The sequence below is a fragment of the Schistocerca gregaria genome, chromosome 7, assembly GCF_023897955.1.
Source record: "Schistocerca gregaria isolate iqSchGreg1 chromosome 7, iqSchGreg1.2, whole genome shotgun sequence".
NCBI classification, from domain to species: Eukaryota; Metazoa; Arthropoda; class Insecta; order Orthoptera; family Acrididae; genus Schistocerca; species Schistocerca gregaria.
In genome coordinates, this window is record NC_064926.1 from 441,645,383 (window position 1) to 441,664,370 (window position 18,988).

An 18,988-nucleotide genomic window follows, 5' to 3' on the forward strand; every position below is an offset into this window, starting at 1 on the left:
TATATGAAAACTACATGTGTCAGGTTCAGTATCAAGGTTTGCGTTCACATAGAGTAGCAGTGAAAACTTGAGTTTAGCAAGGCTGCATGCTCTCACCGATACCACTTAATGTAGTACTGAATCTTGTAATGACGCAAGCAATGTATATAGGAATAAAATGTAACAATGGAACACACCTAGAAGATCTAGATTTTGCAGGTGACTTTTGCCTTCTATCTCACAGCCTTAACGACATGAAACAGAAACTAGAATATCTAAAATCTGCAGTGAAGAAAGTTGGTTTAATAATGAATGCCCAAAAGACATGCGGGCAAACGAGAATAACTCCGCAGAGCTTAAACTTGTGAACCACGTAATCGAAAGGTGTGAATAAGTTTTGCTACCTTGCAAGTATGATTACACCATATGGTGGTGGAATAGAGGACATTAACAGCTGTATCAACAAAGCCCATGACACCGTTTCAGCACTCCACTCCATCTGAAGATCAAAAGAAATAATATTCTGGTACAAACTGCGGATATTTTGAAGTAATGTGAAATCCCTGCTGCTATATGGAAGTGAATCATGGAAAGTGAGAAAGCACCTAACCCATGCGCTGCAGACATTGAACAACGGATATCTGAGGAACATCCTAGAGGTATGGTGGTCAAATGTCATCTCTAACGAAACGCTGTGGGAGAGAACCAATCAGAAGCCAACAGAACTGTAAAGAAGCAGGAAGTGGGGATGGTCTGGACATACACTTAAGGGGCTAAATGAACACATTACGAAGGGAGCTCTTTGTCGGATCCCGCAAGGACGACGGAGACGAGGCAGGCCCAGAATGACGTGGAGGCGACCAGTTGGAGCTGAAGGTCAGCAGCAAGGAATAGCAGGGGAAGAAGTGAAAATACAAACAGATGACAGAAGGAGATGGCGATACTTTGTTGCAGCCATATGCTCCACAAAAGGAGACGAAGGAATTAATAAAAAATAAAATAAACTAATAAAGTACTACTAGCAGTTCTTGTACTATGGCTTGTGCCATTAATAGTGATAATAGTAAGTATAGTAATAATAATAATGACAATAATAAAAATGATAGTCACAGATACAAAAATAATTCATATGTCTACAAAATAGACGTTTTCTGATACAGCAAGTTCTGAGGGAAGGAAAGTTAAGGAGACTGCACCAGCATTGGGAAACGAGGAATGTCTGGTTAGAAAGAAGGATGTACAAGGGTAACGAGTGCGTATAGGGACGGTGGTAATCATTAACGTTGCTTTAGTGAATATGTTATTAACTGTCTTCTGAATCTGGAGATGTTGTTCAGTTCTCTAATATAACGAAAAAGTTATTCGAAAATCGGGTTCCTGCTTGTGAGGAGGACTTCGAGAAAGTGGCTAACTGATGGAGTTAGACGGAGGGGACTTTGCTATGATAGGAATGTGTGTTCCTGCCATGTAGTTCAGACAAGAGCGTGAAGTCGAAGAGAAATATGAGGGACCGTGTAAGGTGATAAGACAGTGCAGAAGACAGAGGGTATGGAAATCGTTGCGCTTGTGTTCTGCATGCAGCCAGGATAGCTGTGCATATGATGGTGAAATGTTGTCAAAGAGTCGAACTTCACAGGCGCAACGAACAGAGACGTTCACACGTTCCAGGTGAAATAAGCTTCTCTGAGAAAGGCCTTGTAGGATATCATTGCTGTAATCAGTAGTTGCAAATATACGAGTAAATGTTTGAACAAGTTCATTTTTCAGATCAAGAGGGAAGAGCTTCTTTGTAGGGCATGGAGAGAAGCTGATGTATTCTTGCACATTACTGATACGTGCTCATTTAGATACAAGTGGCGGTCTTCAGCGTGCATGTGGTATATACAGTAGGACGAAACTGATGACACGTCATCGGCATACGATGCAAAGCGTGTAGTACCTAATACTGTACCATGGGTAAAGCCTGATACTACGCGCCTACATTGTGATTTTACGGTGCCGGACATGACACACTACTGACGAGAATTGCCAATGCTTGGATAAGTACACTGGAGGATCATTGGTTTTCACTACATTCTCCAGCGAGCGTAGATGCTGGGCAAAACAGCAAACACGTACGGCTCGACCACATAACAGCCGGCCGGAGTTGGCCGAGCGGTACAGTCTTGAACCGCGCTACCGCTACGGTCGCAGGTTTGAATCCTGCCTCAGGCATGGATGTGTGTGATGTCCTTAGGTTAGTTAGGTTTAACTAGTCCTAAGTTCTAGGAGACTGATGACCTCAAAAGTTAAGTCCCATAGTGCTCAGAGTCATTTGAACCACGTTGAACCATATAACAATATCGAACCACGATTCTAAATATAAGCATCTATCACTTACGTAGCGTGCATAAATCCAATTTTATGCTGAGAAATATTCTTTGTGGGAAACCATGTCCAACTCTCGTAACTTGAGGAAGTCAGATTCTGGTAAGGTTTAGTGCTCTATGATGAATCCCATCTAGTTAGGTAGATGCATGTTCGTTAACAGTTCTCTGTAGATACTATCAAATTCTCGGGCAACACATTCTGATGCAACATACACTGCATGGGTATCTGCAACTCCTGTAATATCTCTCCTTCGACAGCCCGCCACAACTACAGACAATAGCAAAGCCCTCCATTTACACACCACAGACGGTGCATGTTGGTTTTCAAGGAAGCGCCAGCAATTTCGATGTAGTTGATAGTTGTTCGTCACGAAACATAAGCAACACACAAATAAGTGCAGTACGCATATTATTACTTCGAATTCTCACTCCATTTGAACCACTCAGTTCCAAATTTTGTTTCGTGATCTTAATACACTCACCTTATTCTCTCTCTCCTGCTCTCTCTCTCTCTCTCTCTCTCTCTCTCTCTCTCTCTCTCTCTCTCTCTCTCTCTCTGTGTGTGTGTGTGTGTGTGTGTGTGTGTATGTGTGTGTGTGTGTGTGTGTGTCTCTCTTGGACTTCCAGTGGCATCAACGTATTTTAGAAAAAAAATGGCTCTGAGCACTATGGGACTTGAGGTCATCAGTCCCCTGGAACTTAGAACTACTTAAACCTAACTAACCTAAGGACATCACACATATCCATGCCCGAGGCAGGATTCGAACCTGGGACCGTAGCGGGAGCGCGGTTTCAGACTGTAGTGCCTAGAACCGCTCGGCCACTCTGGCCGTCTCTATTTTACACTAAGGTGACAAAAGTCATGGGATAGCGACATACAGATATACATATATAGTAGTAACGAGTACACAACGTTAGAACGGCAGAACATTTGTGAAGCTGTCATTTGTACTCAGCTGATTCGTGTGAAAAGGTGTCCGACATGATAATCATCTTGTGGGGTTGTATTCCTTTTTAATTCCTTGCTTGGTGAGAAAATTGTATGAGAAATTCCGCCTTATGCAAAACACCTTTGGAGATTTGTTTTAACCAGGCCTCCACAACAACCTCTCTCTCTCTCTCTCTCTCTCTCTCTCTCTCTCTCTCTCTCTCTCTCTCTCAGCCCTGAGCACAAACTCACATAATAAATACATATACACGCACATATACACACACATACATACATACAAACCAAGCATCATAAACGCCAATTACACGTCAACTCTGCACGTCTGATACTGACAAACATGCCACGAAACAAATGAATACCACGCAACCACAGCAACACGTAATGGTGGCGAAAACACCGTGCAAGTTCGAAAAACCGCAGAAAATGCCTGTAAAGTGACGAAAGTGGCAGAAATGAGTGTGTTACCACACCACAAACAAAGGAGACAAACACCACAACATCAAAGCCGTAAGTAACGCGCAAAATAGCGACACATAAGCGTATTCGTTAGGAAATACATAATAAACAAAAATAAAAATTACCTTTTGCTGTTTGCAGGTGACAAGTCGTATATTGTGTAGCAGACTAACAGCTACCAACATAAACATTCAATAGCTTCATGTAAGGTATGTAGCCGGCCGAGGTGGCCGAGCGGTTCTAGGCGCTACAGTCTGGAACCACGCGTCAGCTTAGGTTAGTTAGGTTTAAGTAGTTCTAAGTTCTAGGGGACTGATGACCTCAGAAGTTAAGTTCCATAGTGCTCAGAGCCATTTGAACCATTTTTTAAGGTATGTAAACTAATGACCGCATCCACCCTTTTTCCAAGTAAGACCAAAACTTCAGACATAATTTAATAAACAACAAACTGTGTGTAATATCCGACAAAAATCACTTCATTCACAAATGTAAATATATTGTACCAAACGTTTTCCCTAAACGTTAATATCTAATAACAGGTTTACAGAAAGAAAATAAAGTGACCCACTGAAGATACCACAAAAATGCTGAAACATGTCTGGGTAGAACAAAACCCCAGCGGCGTCTTGCATATGAGTGTCCGAGATGATTATGGCCGCGCCGGCCGGAGTGGCCGAGCGGTTGTAGGCGCATCAGTCTGGAACCGCGCGACCGCTACCGTCGCAGGTTCGAACCCTGCCTCGGGCATGGAAGTGTGTGATGTCCTTAGGTTAAGTAGGTTTAAGTAGTTCTGATGACCTCAGCAGTTAAGTCCAATACTGCTCAGAGCCAATTGAACCATGGCCGCACGACGGAAATTAACACTTTCTACACGGAATGGTAGTTGAAGTTAGACTCATCGGATGTACCACTACGGAAATTATTAGGGAATTCAGAATTCCGAGATTTGCTGTGTCAAGAGCGTGCCGTGAATAGAAAATTTCAGGCAGTACCTCTCACAACGGGCAACGCAGTGGCCGCAATTTTCAACTAACGAACGAGAGCAGGGGAGTTTTCGAAGAATTGTCAGTGCAACACACAAGTCACACTGCGTTAAATGATCGCAGAAATCATTGTCGGTGCCTTTTGTAGCAGCACGATGTCGTGTGCAGCGCCTCTTCTTGGTTTGTGAGCACATCGTTTGGACCCCGGACTACTGGAAAACCTTGGCCTAGTCGGATGAGTCCCGATTTCAGTTGCTAAGAACTGATGGTAGCGTTCCAGTGTGATGGAAACCTCACGAAGCCATGGGCTCAAGATGTCAACAAGGCACTGGTCAAGCCACTAGTGGTGGCAACGTATTGGTGGGGGCGTGTCCACTGCCAGCTAGTCCTATCATTGACTAGAAACTGTTATGTCCGAGGCTTGGAGACCATTTGCAGCCATTCCCGCTCTTTATGTTCCCAAACAACGATGAAAATTTTATGGATGACATTGCGTCATGCCACCGGCCCGCAATTGTTCGCATTTGATTTGAAAACATTCTGGACATTTCGAGCGAATAATCTGACCACGCAGATAGCCCGAAATGAATCCCATCGAACATTTATGGGACATATGGGACGAATGATTCGGCCACCCAAATCGCCCGACATTAATTCCATTGAGTGTTTGCGGGACTTAATTGAGAGCTCAGTTCATGCACAATATCCTGCTCTGGCAACACTTTCACGCAAACACGGATTGCCTGAGATGCAGCATGGCTCAATATTTCTGCAGTAGAGTTCGAACGAGTTGTTAGAGTTAATGCCATGACGAACAGCTGCAGTAGGCCGGACGAAAGGAGGTCGGACACGCTATGAGGAGGTACCCTAAGATTTATGTCATCTGAATGTACATTCACGAGCATTCGGCAGAGCACCCCTAGGACACAGTTAAATAGTAACTGACTGCCATGTGGTTGCTGCCATCGTCCTTGCATAACCGTAATACTGGTTGCTACGTCATCACTGCTCAGACCATCGCTGTATCCATCTCAGGACCGCCAGGCCTCCGTCAATCTCGCACTGGCCGTGTCCCTCGCTGAGTTCAGCTGCAAAACCGCCTAATTTGTTGTTGGTGTCATCAGATATGTCAATCTGAACAGCTTCTTTAACTATGCTACCTCAGAAATCATCAGTCTCTGTGATGACAGAGGAGTCGTTGAATCAAATTTTATCTAAATTTTACAATGCGTCTTCAGCTAGAGGTTGTACCAAGTAACATGGCCCTTCGCAGGAACGTGTTCTTGTATTGAGAGCTGGGCGGTTCCATATTCGATTTTTACTGTAATATCCACGTGATAAATTTTTGGCTACAGTGCGACGAGAGGAGATTATGGCTTTAATAGTTATAAACATTATCTATTCGACGTATGAAAAAACAGTGAAAACTTATAAATATTAATTATTTATATAATATTCTATAATTGGACATATCGATGTGTATCATACAAAGACAATGATAATTGTTAATTCCTTTTATGATCTGCGTTTGTCTTCCTTGGCTTTTACCTTTTGTTGGTTGGCTTTTGTAAGTTGCGGATGCATATCAAACTGAGGTCTGTTAAGAAATTGTAATTATTTGTTAATTATTACTTGAAAATAGAGTTCATTATTATTATAAATATGAGTGAATAATTATTTGTAACTATAATTCCTCTCTCAGCAAGCATTATCTGTGTTAATTATTTCTTTCCGCTGCAAGGAGCGCAGCCATTGATGATAGCGATTTGTATCGCGTTTTTGTCTGTGTTTTCCTTAGAAACAAATCAAATGTTTGCTTGATGAAGTCTAAATAGTGCACAATACGAAAGTAGAGTTTCTGTAAAGTTCAATAATCATTTAAAATACTTATTTTCTCTAACAATAGAAAGTCTCTTTCAAAAGTCTGCCGCCATCTTAACAATTGTCTCAGCGGCAAATTCAAATTACGCAACTCTGCAGACATAAATGTCGAACGTAATACAAATGTGTAAAAATAAATGTGGACCAGTGGTCCAGAACTCATTTGAATTAAAATAATTCGAATCAGATTGGTTCTTTAAAAATAGTGCTCATAGCACGATCGTTATAACAAACTTTTCTAGCTGATGTATGGAGCCGAAATTAATTACGCACGAGCTGCGAAGAATATTGTTTCAGGTAACATACGTCAGTGTTGTGCGCGGTTGATATTCGGTGGTTTCAATGATCATTTTTTTTCTGAAGATAACTGTTTCCATCATAATCAGTAGTTGTAAAGAATCTGTTGTATGAACTGTGATTTAGTGACAGTTACACAACTTACAGACAACACTTTAACACGACGTTAATGTGGAGTTCTTTAGCAACTTGACCAATTCGTTAGGCGGGAGAAAATTTATTTAGTAATTACTCAATGTAATAAAATAAGAGTATCATTTTCATTTACAAATTAGTAAAATACCACACCACTGAACAACCCAGCGAAGGAATGGCGACCTCCCCTATCTGTCACTTGCAGCTTTGTGTACTTCTCGTTCTTCATAATAAGACACACGTGAGCTATTTGTAATGCTATTTAATATTTCTCGGGCGAGGTAAACGAGGATGCAAAAACCTCCTAAAAACTGGGCTTGAAGGATTTGCTGAAACCAGCAGCTGTTTTAGTCGCTCAATAAAGAGAACGAAGAAGAGGAAGGAAAAGTTAGCTACTTGCAGGCCTACTCGATAAGCCTTCATTCCTTCGGAAAGACACAAAAGTAGAAGAAAACATTTTACAGTTTTAAAGATGACTGTCTCTCTCAGCAACCGTATATAAGTTTCAGCTTAAGAATCACACAGGCAACCGTTTGCAAATAACTGTTTCGTACAGGGTGGCAGTTATTGAACGATATGGAAAAAGAAAGCGTAAATTAGTTACGAACTACGGCGTGCAGGCACTTTATTCAACATGTAAACGTCATACAGATATTGGGGTTTAAGTTATGACATGTTGTATATGCATGCCATCACTGACGATAATGTGGCGAAGACGATTAGCGGAATTCTGCCTGACCCGCCGAAGTGTCGGATCATCGATGCTGTCGATGACCTCCTGAATGGCCGTTGTCAGCTCATCAATAGCTTTGAGGTTATTGCTGTACATCTGGTCTTTAATACAGCCCCATAAAAAGGAGTCGCATGTGTTCAGATCCGGAGAATATGACTTCCTATTGAGGCTCATGCCAGTGGCTTCTGGGTACCCAAGAGCCAGAAAGCGGTCCACAAAGTGCTCGTCCAGGACATCCAACACTCTTCCGCATCGATGGAGGCGAGCTCCGTCTTTCATGAACCACATCATGGTCAATTTGGACAATGGGGATGAAATAATGTTCAAAAATCGTCATGTACCGTTTGGTAGTCGCCGTGCCATTAAGGAATATCGCACCGATTACTCCATGACCGTACATCCCACACCATACGTTGAGGGTGAAGAGATTTCTCGATAGAGAAATGCGGATTTTGAGTCCCCCAAATGCGCCACTTTAGTTTATCGACGAACCCATCCAAATGAAAGTGGGCTTCGTCGCTAAACCAAACCATGCAGCGCATATTAATTCCCGCCATGCCTCGCGGCCAACAGTGTAGTTTGAACGTCGTAACGCAAACCGTTCAGAAGTTATGACGATTTTATTTCAAATAGTCCACTAATTGTCACCCTGTACACTGACGTAGGAATCGAGACCTCTAATGATGTCTTCACCAGAATGAAATTTTAAGAAACCATTAAGTTACATTGCGAGATATCAATGGTCAAATTTTCGAGAAGATATGCTCAAGTCTAAAATTAAAATTAAAGATGTTCCAGCCTTTGGCACGTGCGTCTTAGTTGTAACAACATCTGATGCTACGAGCAAGGCATGCGTGCCAAAGGCTGGAATGTGTTTAATTTCAAATTTTGACTTGAGCATGCCTGCTTGTAACTTTGACCATTCCTTTTTCGCAATGTAATTTTATGGTTTCTTAAAATTTCATTCTGATTAAGACTTCCTTAGATGTGGCGAGGCCTGTGTCAGTGTACGTGTACCATATAGTTATTTGCATAGGGTTGGTTGTCTGATTCCTATTCTCAGAAAAAATTTCTTTTTCTGGTAAATCAACGATCATATGGCTTTACTGGTCTTCTGGCGTTGATCGTCCTCCAGGTGCAAGTCTTTGTTAGATGCCACTTCGGCGACTTGTGAATCTAATGAAGGTAAGATGAATGCTGTGGACAATGTACACACGCATTCCCGAGAGAAAAAAAAAAACCGACTCTGCCGGTATTCGAACCGGGGGACCTGCGACAGAACATGTTGTAAGGGGATAGACATATAATTTCTATATGACATATTTATTTTACAGCATCACTAACTGCCGTAGTCCACTACGCTATGTATTTTACCTCTGTTTTATGAAAATTCAGTCTGGCAACACATGTTTGGGCTTGTTTTCCGCTGGTTGATTCTTTGTTTGCACGACTATTCCGTTTTAGGTGCTCTAGCAAAAGACAATTGACTCCGAACATCTATATTTGTCGAATAACTTGTATACATTTACATTAATCTGACGACCCGGATAGCTGTGCTTGTTTGTATCCCGCTTCCGGGATTCGGGGAGATGAGGCGGCCCCGGATCGAAAACTCTCGGCAGGTTAACGAAGAGACTGTTGATTCTAGACAGCGTGGAAGTTTTTAGGCCGTTACCCACATTCAACTAGATGAGTACTTGGCTGGTGCCCGTGTCACGCTTCAGTTACACGATTCGCAAACATTTATAACGCGTTCGCACTCTTTTGCATGGCACAACATTAGACGCAGACAGCTGTGTTACACAAATTCTCTCCCGGGCTGTGGGTGAATAGGTGGCGGCAGGAAGAGCATCCGGACGCCTTCAACCACCAACATTGTCAAATCCAGTAACTGACATGACGATCCCATAAGCATACGGGATAAAGCCTAGAAAAAAAAGGTGAAGATCTATATCTATGCTTGCAGCCTGAAGAAGTGTAACGGGGGACACTTCTTGCACCACTACCTGTTCCTGCCCCCCCCCCCCCCCTTCATCCCTCTCCCCCACCCGCTTTCCCTATTTGATTCACGAGTTGTGCGTGGGAGGACTGATTGTTCGAAGACCTACGTATTAGCTCTTATTTCTAGAATTTTCTCGTTTTGTACATTTTGCGAAAAGTATGTGGGAGGAAGTAATATGTTGTCCGAAAATATGTTGGCCACCTCATCCTGGAACGAACTCTCTTTGAATTTCAATAATATTCGCCTCTGTGATGCTCAATGTTTCTCTTGTAGCGTCTACCACAGCAGTTTGTTGAATGTCTCCGAAACGGACTCAGACCGAGTAAACGATCCCGTGGCATGGAGCTCTTTGTCAGAACATTTCTACTCTATTAATCCACCTCTATAGGGGTCCCATATTCGTGGACATTACTCTAGAATCGATCCAAATACTTTTTGAAGTCGCTACTTCCCTGGATATATTAGATTATCTTAAGATTCTTCGAATGAATCTGTTTTTTCTATTACTTGTTTGATGTACTCATGTCCTGATCGAACCTGATTGTTACTCCTCGATATTATGCGGTAATTATTGTTCTTAGTAATTTGTCACAAACAGTGGACTTGTATGTTAGTGGATATCTTCTGCTATGTGTGCGCTTTGTGTTACCGTGAATGTTGAACCAATGTGCAAGGGAGTCTTAAATCCAGTTACGAATCTGGTCCGATACTCGACATGCTCGTATTTTTTTTTCTACTACACGACAGCAGGCGACTATATCGGATGCCTTCTTGAATTCAAGGGATATGGCATCGACCTGAGAGCCAATATCTACAGCGAGGTGGTTGTCACAGAGAAATAAAGATCAAGATTAGTTCTGCAAGATCTCTGTTTGTGCAATCCATGTTCATTTTTACACTGGATGTTTTCATTCTCCAGAAATAATACGTGAACATTATTCTGTAAGAGATTAACGTTAGTAGTATATGCCTAAAATTACGTGCTTCTGTCCCAGGACCATTCTTGCAAATGCGAATGACTTGCGCCTTTTTTCAGTCGATAGGCAACCATTGTTCATAAACTGCTGCTTGAAGTGGAGAGGGGAAGCTCTTTCGCTTACTCTCTGTGGAATATTTCAGATACAAATGCCTTTCCAGTACTAACGAACGTACACTAATGTGGAAATCTTAAGAACGAAACTAACTGTCGAATTATGTGCCATTGCCAAATAACATAGCTCGATGAAACGTGCTCCATACATAGAGCGAACTGCTGCATTACAGTACGGAAAGTGACTGAGGAAGATAATGAGGTGAACGGAAATAATACTTTTATTCAAGGACAATAATTACACTCTAGCCATCGGGGCTCATGATGGTTGTGGACGTCACAGAAGGCGGCACATGGTTTCTGATTGAGTGTGTGATCACCAGGTACGCACGGCATACTTTGCAATTTGCTTCCGTGCTGGGCACAACGTTGATAAGGAATCCTCCTGGTACAGTGTTCCATTCTTCCATCACAGTGATTGACAACTGCTGGGTTGTCGGAGGTGCATAAGGACGTGCTGCAATAGGTCTCCCCAAGGCATCCCACTTCTGCTGGTGGATTTACATTGGGGTAACGGGTAGGACAGTAATCCTCTAGTTACAAGAACTCCTTTACTTTCCTAGTCGGATGCAGTAGCACATTTTCATCCGTAAAAATAAAGTCAGGGGCAAATGAAACACAGAAAAGACGCACATGGGGAAGTAGTATGCATGGCGCGTTACCAAATTATTTCCATCTTCAGAAATTCAAGCATTAAGGTTGCACAAGGACAAATGCGGTACAGTTGTGTGCGTAATTTCATGTTATTTGATGTCGCACGCACAGCTGGTAACGAGCTTGCCCTTGTGCTACCTTGCACTTGTATTTTTGAAGGTAGAAATAATTCTGAAACCCGTCATACACACCTTTCAATCAATAGAGTCATTCTTCACCCGCTGTATGACATTGTCCGGAAGTTTTGCATACGTGGGTCATACCAGACGTGTTAAAGCCGAAGTCAGAGCCCAGATGCAGTGTATTGTAATAGCGATTTGAATACTACTGCATTACATTGGCATTTCCTTGTAAACTACTACGAAGCAAGAAAAATTCAACCTATCTCTGAAAATTCTGTTAACTTTTTTTCAGTTGTATGTTACTGGATTTCAGTTACACAGGTCAATGACTTGCTACACTTCTGCACGTTATCCTAAGAATGAGAAGAAAGGAGGCCTTAAGGAAAAAGTTCCGCATTTCAAAACATTTTTAACCTTGAGAACGAAACAAAAGAAGAAGAAAATCCGGAAACGTAAACACAGTTTCTGTCCGTCTGCAACAAACGCCAACGCACTAAAATTTTCATGTGGACCTACTTTCTATTGTGCAAGGTTTGGACAGTCAACGTGATTACTCATGACTGTGCTGCAGATGTCGTATTTAATTTTCTGAGGGGACGACAGTAAAGTTGCTAGGAACATCGGCAAGACAAATACATTGTTTAGCGAAATATGTCCGTAATATGAAGATAAAAAGCAAGACGTCAGTCATATTTTCTGACAAATATCGTGAACAAAATAAAAATAACAACTTATGGACCTAGAAAGCAGTTTATAGTTACACTACGAACCAAATAAGACATTTTGATATTTACAAATTGAGAAAAAGGCACAAAATAAATGTTATGATGACCAAGACATCTTCTAACAAACCAAGTCCTAACTTTAAACATAAAAACACCATGTCATTGAAGTCAATTATCAATGGAATGCAGTTTTTTTAGAAGGTTCATAAAGAATTTTCGCTTTCGCTTTGCAGTGAAACATTCTTCCTGATTAAAAGTATTCCAGACAGGGAATCAGTGGTGGGAACTTTGTCTTCTGCGCGCAAATGTTTTACCGAGTATCTATCAAGGGTCGATTGAAGATCGGTCCCACAGCTTTACTGTACCTAATACCTCTCTCCTATTTTCCAAACTTCATGTAAGTTCTCCTGCACGTCTTGAGGGACTAAGGCTCCTAGAAGAAAGTATGTTTAAATGTTTCATTACTAAAAATGGGAAGGGACGTAATTTCAACCAGTTTAGAGTTGGTTAGAAAATATGGAGGACCTCACCCTGTCCACAAAGAACTGAGTGGTAAATAACAGTAACTTATACACATATCTCCGATACATGATTATAATTTTGAAAGCATTAGTGTTGTGACTAGATGAAAAAAAACACATTATTTCTTCGTAAGAGTTCCCACGTACTGTATTTCATTCGTTTGGGTGAGGAGCTTCGACTCTCTAGCACTTAATTTTATACGGGGTGTTCAAAAAGAAACGAGCCTGAGGTATAATTACAGAAACTGTATGTTAGAAGTATTGACCCTGGTTGTTAAGATACTTGTCCCACTGTGACACAAGGTGGTTAATGGCTGTCTCATAAAATTCCCGGGGCGGTGATGTTAACCAGTTCCGCACTAACAGAAGGACGTCGTCGTCCGAGGTGAATCGTTAGCCCCTTAGAGTCTTTTTAAGGGGACCATAATGGTGTAATCACAGGGAGAGAGGTCCGGACTCTATGGAGAGTGGCTGAGAACCTCCCATTTGAATTTCTGCAGGAGTGCCGCGGCTGTGTTGGCAGTATGAGGCTTTACATTGTGGTGGAGCAGAATGACCCCACGGGTGAGATTGCCTGGTAGTTTTGATTTGATCGCTTGGCGAAGGGTGGCCAAGGATTCACTGTTGTCCCGTGTTGCAGGGAGTGAATCAGAAGGGGCCATCTTGGTCAAAGAAGAATGTCAGCGTAATCTTTCCTGCACTCGTGGAAGGCATCGTCCAGCTGTAAGAGCAGAATTGGTTAACATGGCAGCCCCGGGAATTTTATGAGACAGCCATTCATCACCTTATGTCACAGTGGGACAAGTGTCTCAGCAGCCAGAGTCAAAACATGTAACATACAGGTACAGGTTTCTATAATTATGCCTTCGGCTCGTTTCTTTTTGAACGCCCCTTATATAAAGCAAATAAAAATGAGCAAGAAAGTTCGGAAATAACTTGGGCAGTGACTAAATTAAAGATAAATACTCCCATCGTTACTTTCTAAATGCTTCATGGCTATTAATGCAACTGTTGTTTATGTCTCTTGCCTTCAGCAACTGCGTTGCAATGTTCTCTGATGTAAGATACTAGAGGTCACACATTCGTTCTAAATAGTTTACCAGTTGCATTTTGAAGAAGACAGAGCTAATTTATTATAGCAGGGACAATTTTACAAGTAAATAATTTTCTAGGACTTTCTAAAACATTTTCCGCATATAACACATAGTATACCTACGAAATGTGTTCCAATTCGTAGAAAATGTTACAAACAAGTAAGTTATGATTTACGGCCTACCTCGTACAACAGTTTAACCAGGTGTATAACATACATTAATTCAAACTTATGGTCTCGTAGGTTAGTACTTTTCTTCAATGGCCACTTCATTTCTTTAGAGGAAGAATTCACGTAGACGAATTCAGATACTTTTCAGTCGCTTACCAAGAGTTATAAATGAATAAAATCTCCTCTCTCTTTTTCATGTCGTTTCTGCAGCAGTTTCTTGGATTTTCTGTATGTCTTCTTCTCTGTAATATAATTACTGTGATGATTACTTTTATGTAGCTTTATAGGAGTCATTTGGGTTACAGTGTTATCAGTTTAATCTTACTGCGTTGTCCTAATCTCCTCTTATATCTAAGAATCTAGGGGCATTCAAACAAATTGTATCAGTAGTTTACTCCTTTTCCTGCTCATCGATGAAATTAGTTGCAAGTATAGTTTTCATTTAAACGAACGGAAATTTCTTAATCCAGAAACAGTTGGCAGTTCATTGATAGATTCAATCAGTTGTCGGCCTATTTACTGTCAACTACATCCTACCGTGTGTGGGATGAAAGTATGTGGTACAATTTGGAGCATTAAACATTTTTATTTTAATAGTAGACCACGCTACGCCAAATTCTTTGTTGTGTCTATGTTTTTCTGGTATATCATCTGCTGCTTGATGAAAGGCGACGAAACGCAAGAAACGACAGTGGATGTATCGCACAGGGAGCTCCCAAGGTTTCATTAAACTGCAGTTCATGTGAGGGTAAGGACGACATCTCTGATTAAATACCAATACAGTAAATAAATAACTGATGTATCAAATTATTTTGCACAGCTACGGAAGACAGCGGGATAAAATATTTGATTTCAAAGGAGATGTTTGTTTCTATCCATGTACCAGAGTTAGAATTAAAACTGCCAAATATTTTCGTACTGTAATTCCATTTCAGCACCATCTCCCACTTGTTTTAGAGCAGCTGTTCTATTCTTAGCAGCTATTATTGAGGGTTTCGCGTGCCAACATGCTATTTGATTGCAAGAAACGCGTCGGATTACCGTAATTAACTCCGAAACGACCTACGCGAATTCGATTTAGGAACTGATTATAATGTAACGGTCTCTACAGCCTCTGGAATAAACTGCGCAGGTAATTTGAACTGAGCGTAATTACAGGCTACCAGGGCTCGTGGGAAACGCCCGTGGTCTTCTAGAAACCAGGTCAGTTGCTGTGGATTCAACGATGCAGTGAAAGTCCTCTTACATCGAGATGTGCTGTCAGAGAGTTATTTCTGACATGAACGTGTTTGCTCAAAATATCTGAGCTTAGCAGCAAGGGAGTGGGACCGGTCCTTTACCTGCTTGTGGCACCGCTGGATGCGTCCAGTTCAGTCGTCGGACAGTTCATTCAGTAGTCATGGAATCGGAGCATCACAACTTGCTGCGTAAAAACGTCTTAGCTTTTAGTTATTGGATTGGAGAAAAACGGATTTTGAATGTCATTATGTTCTAGTACTCTGTTACGTATCACAGGACCTTTTCCAGGTGTCAAATCATGGAGAAAATGTTTCGAAAATTCATCACTTTAAGATGCATGGTGTATGCACCAAGATGTGCTTCCCTCAGGAGTTACAAGCGCCATTCATCAAAGTCTTTGTTCCTCAAGATTTACATACAAGTCTGGAGTCAGCTAAAGTTATGAACCAATTTCATGTAATTCCAATGGATATATATAACGTATTTGATTTCAGAGATGTTGCTGAAGTATTGTTGTCAAACACTGTTATCATGACCGATGTATGCCATGCCGTACTTCATCTAAAAGACCAGCTATATTTGTCAGTTGCAAAGCAGAAAGATCCACTGAGACGTTATTTCCATTACTTCAACAGAACAGAGACCTTTGTAGTATACTTCGCAGTATCTGATCCTAAGAATGGATGGATTTTGTCATGAATTTAATTTTGTGATAATCCGGAAGAAAAAACAAGAGAGAGAGAGAAAAGTTGTTATTGGCACTGTTCTACTAGTTAAAATGTTACCACTTTGTTTCTGTCCTTGTATTGTTGCTAACAAAAAGTAGTATCTTTATATTAGTGACACTTGGAAGAAAAGCTTTGTTTTTGGAACTTAGAACAAGACAGTTGCCTGCTAAGGAAATTAGAACATTCCTTTTTTTTCTAATTTGTCTCATCGCTTTTTGCAATGATGAGTTAGGCAGTATAATTCTGTGTTATGAAAATAATTTCTCAATTCTGATTTATGTACAAAAGAGTTTCTAATTCTCCTGATTGCTGTGAGATCTGGCACAACGTTTTAGATTTCCACTCTTCAATAACCCGGAATTATGTAACTGATGCTTGGCTTCCACCCCCCCCCCCCCCCCCGTCGGCCGTCGGAAATTCGAGTCCTCCCTCGGGCATGAGTGTATGTGTAGTCCTTAGCGTAAGTTAGTTTAAGTTAGATTAACTAGTGTGTAAGCTTAGGGGCCGATGACCTCAGCAGTTTGGTCCCACAAATTTCCAATTTCCAATGTAACTGATAATGGACAATCTCACGTAAATGGTCGGCGTACCGTGTCTGGGATCTGTGCGAGATCGTATTCGAGCAACATGGTCTCTTGATTGTCTAAGGAAACCGGTTGATCTTGCGTTGCTGACTGGAGTGAGCTGTCCTCCACAAATTCTTCGGGAAGATGCAGTGGTCCGCAATAGACCACTTCCGCAGCCAAAGAGTCCAGGTCATGCTTAAATGTCGTTCGTTGTAGGCCCAGAAGGACTGTGGGAAGGAGGGAGGTCCAGGAAATTCTATGGTCGCCTTCAGGGAACGATGCCATATTTCGATCATTCCATTACTGTGGGGTGGTAGCTGGTAGCTTTGTGACGTAGATACCAGCAGAAGTTTGCCAGCTGGGAGAGTAAGCCATATTCAAACGACCTACGGTGATTAGTAGTTACTTGCGGCGGACAGCCAAACTTAGATACCTAAGTCGATGCGAACGCAGAGGCTAAAGTTTCCGCGGTGATGATGTCCACCGGTATCGGCTCCGGCCAGTGGGTACAACAGTCGATCATTGTGAGCGAATATCGTTGGATATTCGACGGAGGAGGGGGTCCCACCACTCCGAGGTGCACATGTGAAAAACCAGAGGTTACAGTTGGAAAATCACCGGAGGTCGCCTGCACATGACGAGACACTTTAAGGTGCCGACAATTTCATTGACCTTAAAAGCTTTTGGAACAGTTTCCTAACGAAAAACGCTAAAATTATTCATAAGAAAAATATTGTTTATGAAAATTATGCCGTACTTCTTAGCAGATGTAGACAGCCAAAGACATAGCGGTGGCCATAACCGGACTTCTGCTCTTCGGGGAATATGCGACTTCTTCAAGACAGAGGACAGTTATAATACCCGTCCAACCACCTTGATTAAGAATTCGCTTCCCTCAGCCACTGTCGAGATGTTTCTTCTAACACGAAAATGCCTTAACCCTCGTTCGCGATCAACTGAGAAAGTACCTACGTCTTATAAACTGAGGAAATAAGATATTCAACACCCACACTACTCTGTGTCACAGGGACTCGAAATCCGCTGTAGCGCTCTAGATCCCATCAGATTAATAGCTCAGTAATGGGAGTATCACAATTAAAGGCATACAGCTGTGAAAATACGGCTGGCCGTTGTGACCGAGCGGTTCTGGGTGCTTCAGTCTAGAACCGCACGACCGCTACGGTCGTAAGTTCGAATCCTGCCTCGGACATGGATGTGTGTGATGTCCTTAGGTTAGTTAGGTTGAAGTAGTTCTAAGTTCTAGGGGATTGATGACCTCAGATGCTAAGTCCCATAGAGCTTAGAGCCATTTGAACCATTTGAAAAATACACGATACTAGAAGCAAAAAAGTCAGGCCAAACATGAGATCTAAAACGTTTATCTTGAAAGCTGTGAACCCAAGTTTGATATTGTGAAACAGATCTCTTCTACTACAAACTCTTTGATTTCTATATTTTGCGAGGAGGTAGTACAGACCAAAACAAGAAAAAAAAGTTCAGTAAATATGTGCTCTAAGATGCATACCTTAAGAGCTATCACCACATATTCAAATGTGTTTCCTAGTAGCGAAGATGAAGAAGTGTTTACAACTCTAAAGAAATGCTCTTTAGATGCTATATGTATCGGACATATTTTTCTTTTTTTTTTGGCCGATACTACCCCCTCTCAAAACATGGAAAGCTGTACAAGTGATTTCTTTCACAGTGCTCATAGCTCTTTCGATTTGCGTTTTAGGAAGTATGTTACGTCAGACTTTTTTGTATGTATAGCCGTGTTCTTTCAACTGTATGACAGTACGCCATTAGTTGTAGTACATTCTGAAGAAATAAATTGGGAGCAATATTCAGTTGAAAGCTGGAAAAATTTCCGTACCACTGATAAGAGCGTGCCATTGTCTCTTGCCGCTTAAAAATTGATTAGTGCTCATTCATACATTCAAATCCTCGTTCTGTTCTAAAGGAATGTCTTTAAACTACTTCTGACCCATCCTCTCCACATGCTTCCAAAGTTTGGAAGGAAGAGGAGCAAGTTTCTTCCTTCCGCCCTGCGAAGAGAGGTATTCGCTCACGTAGGTCGGCACATTGCTTGAATACCGATAAGTTGCACTCACCGAAGGGAAGTAGGCGTACGCGAGACGGTTCTGGCCCGGCTGGTATGTGGGTTCCTCCTCAACGGCCGCTTCTCCTTGTGAGAGAGGGGCGGAAGGGACGAAGGCGGCACCGTGGGGAGGGGGTTCACAGCTGGCAGCGACACTTTACCCCGAGCAGCTCCGGTGCCCTATGTAAATGGCGCCG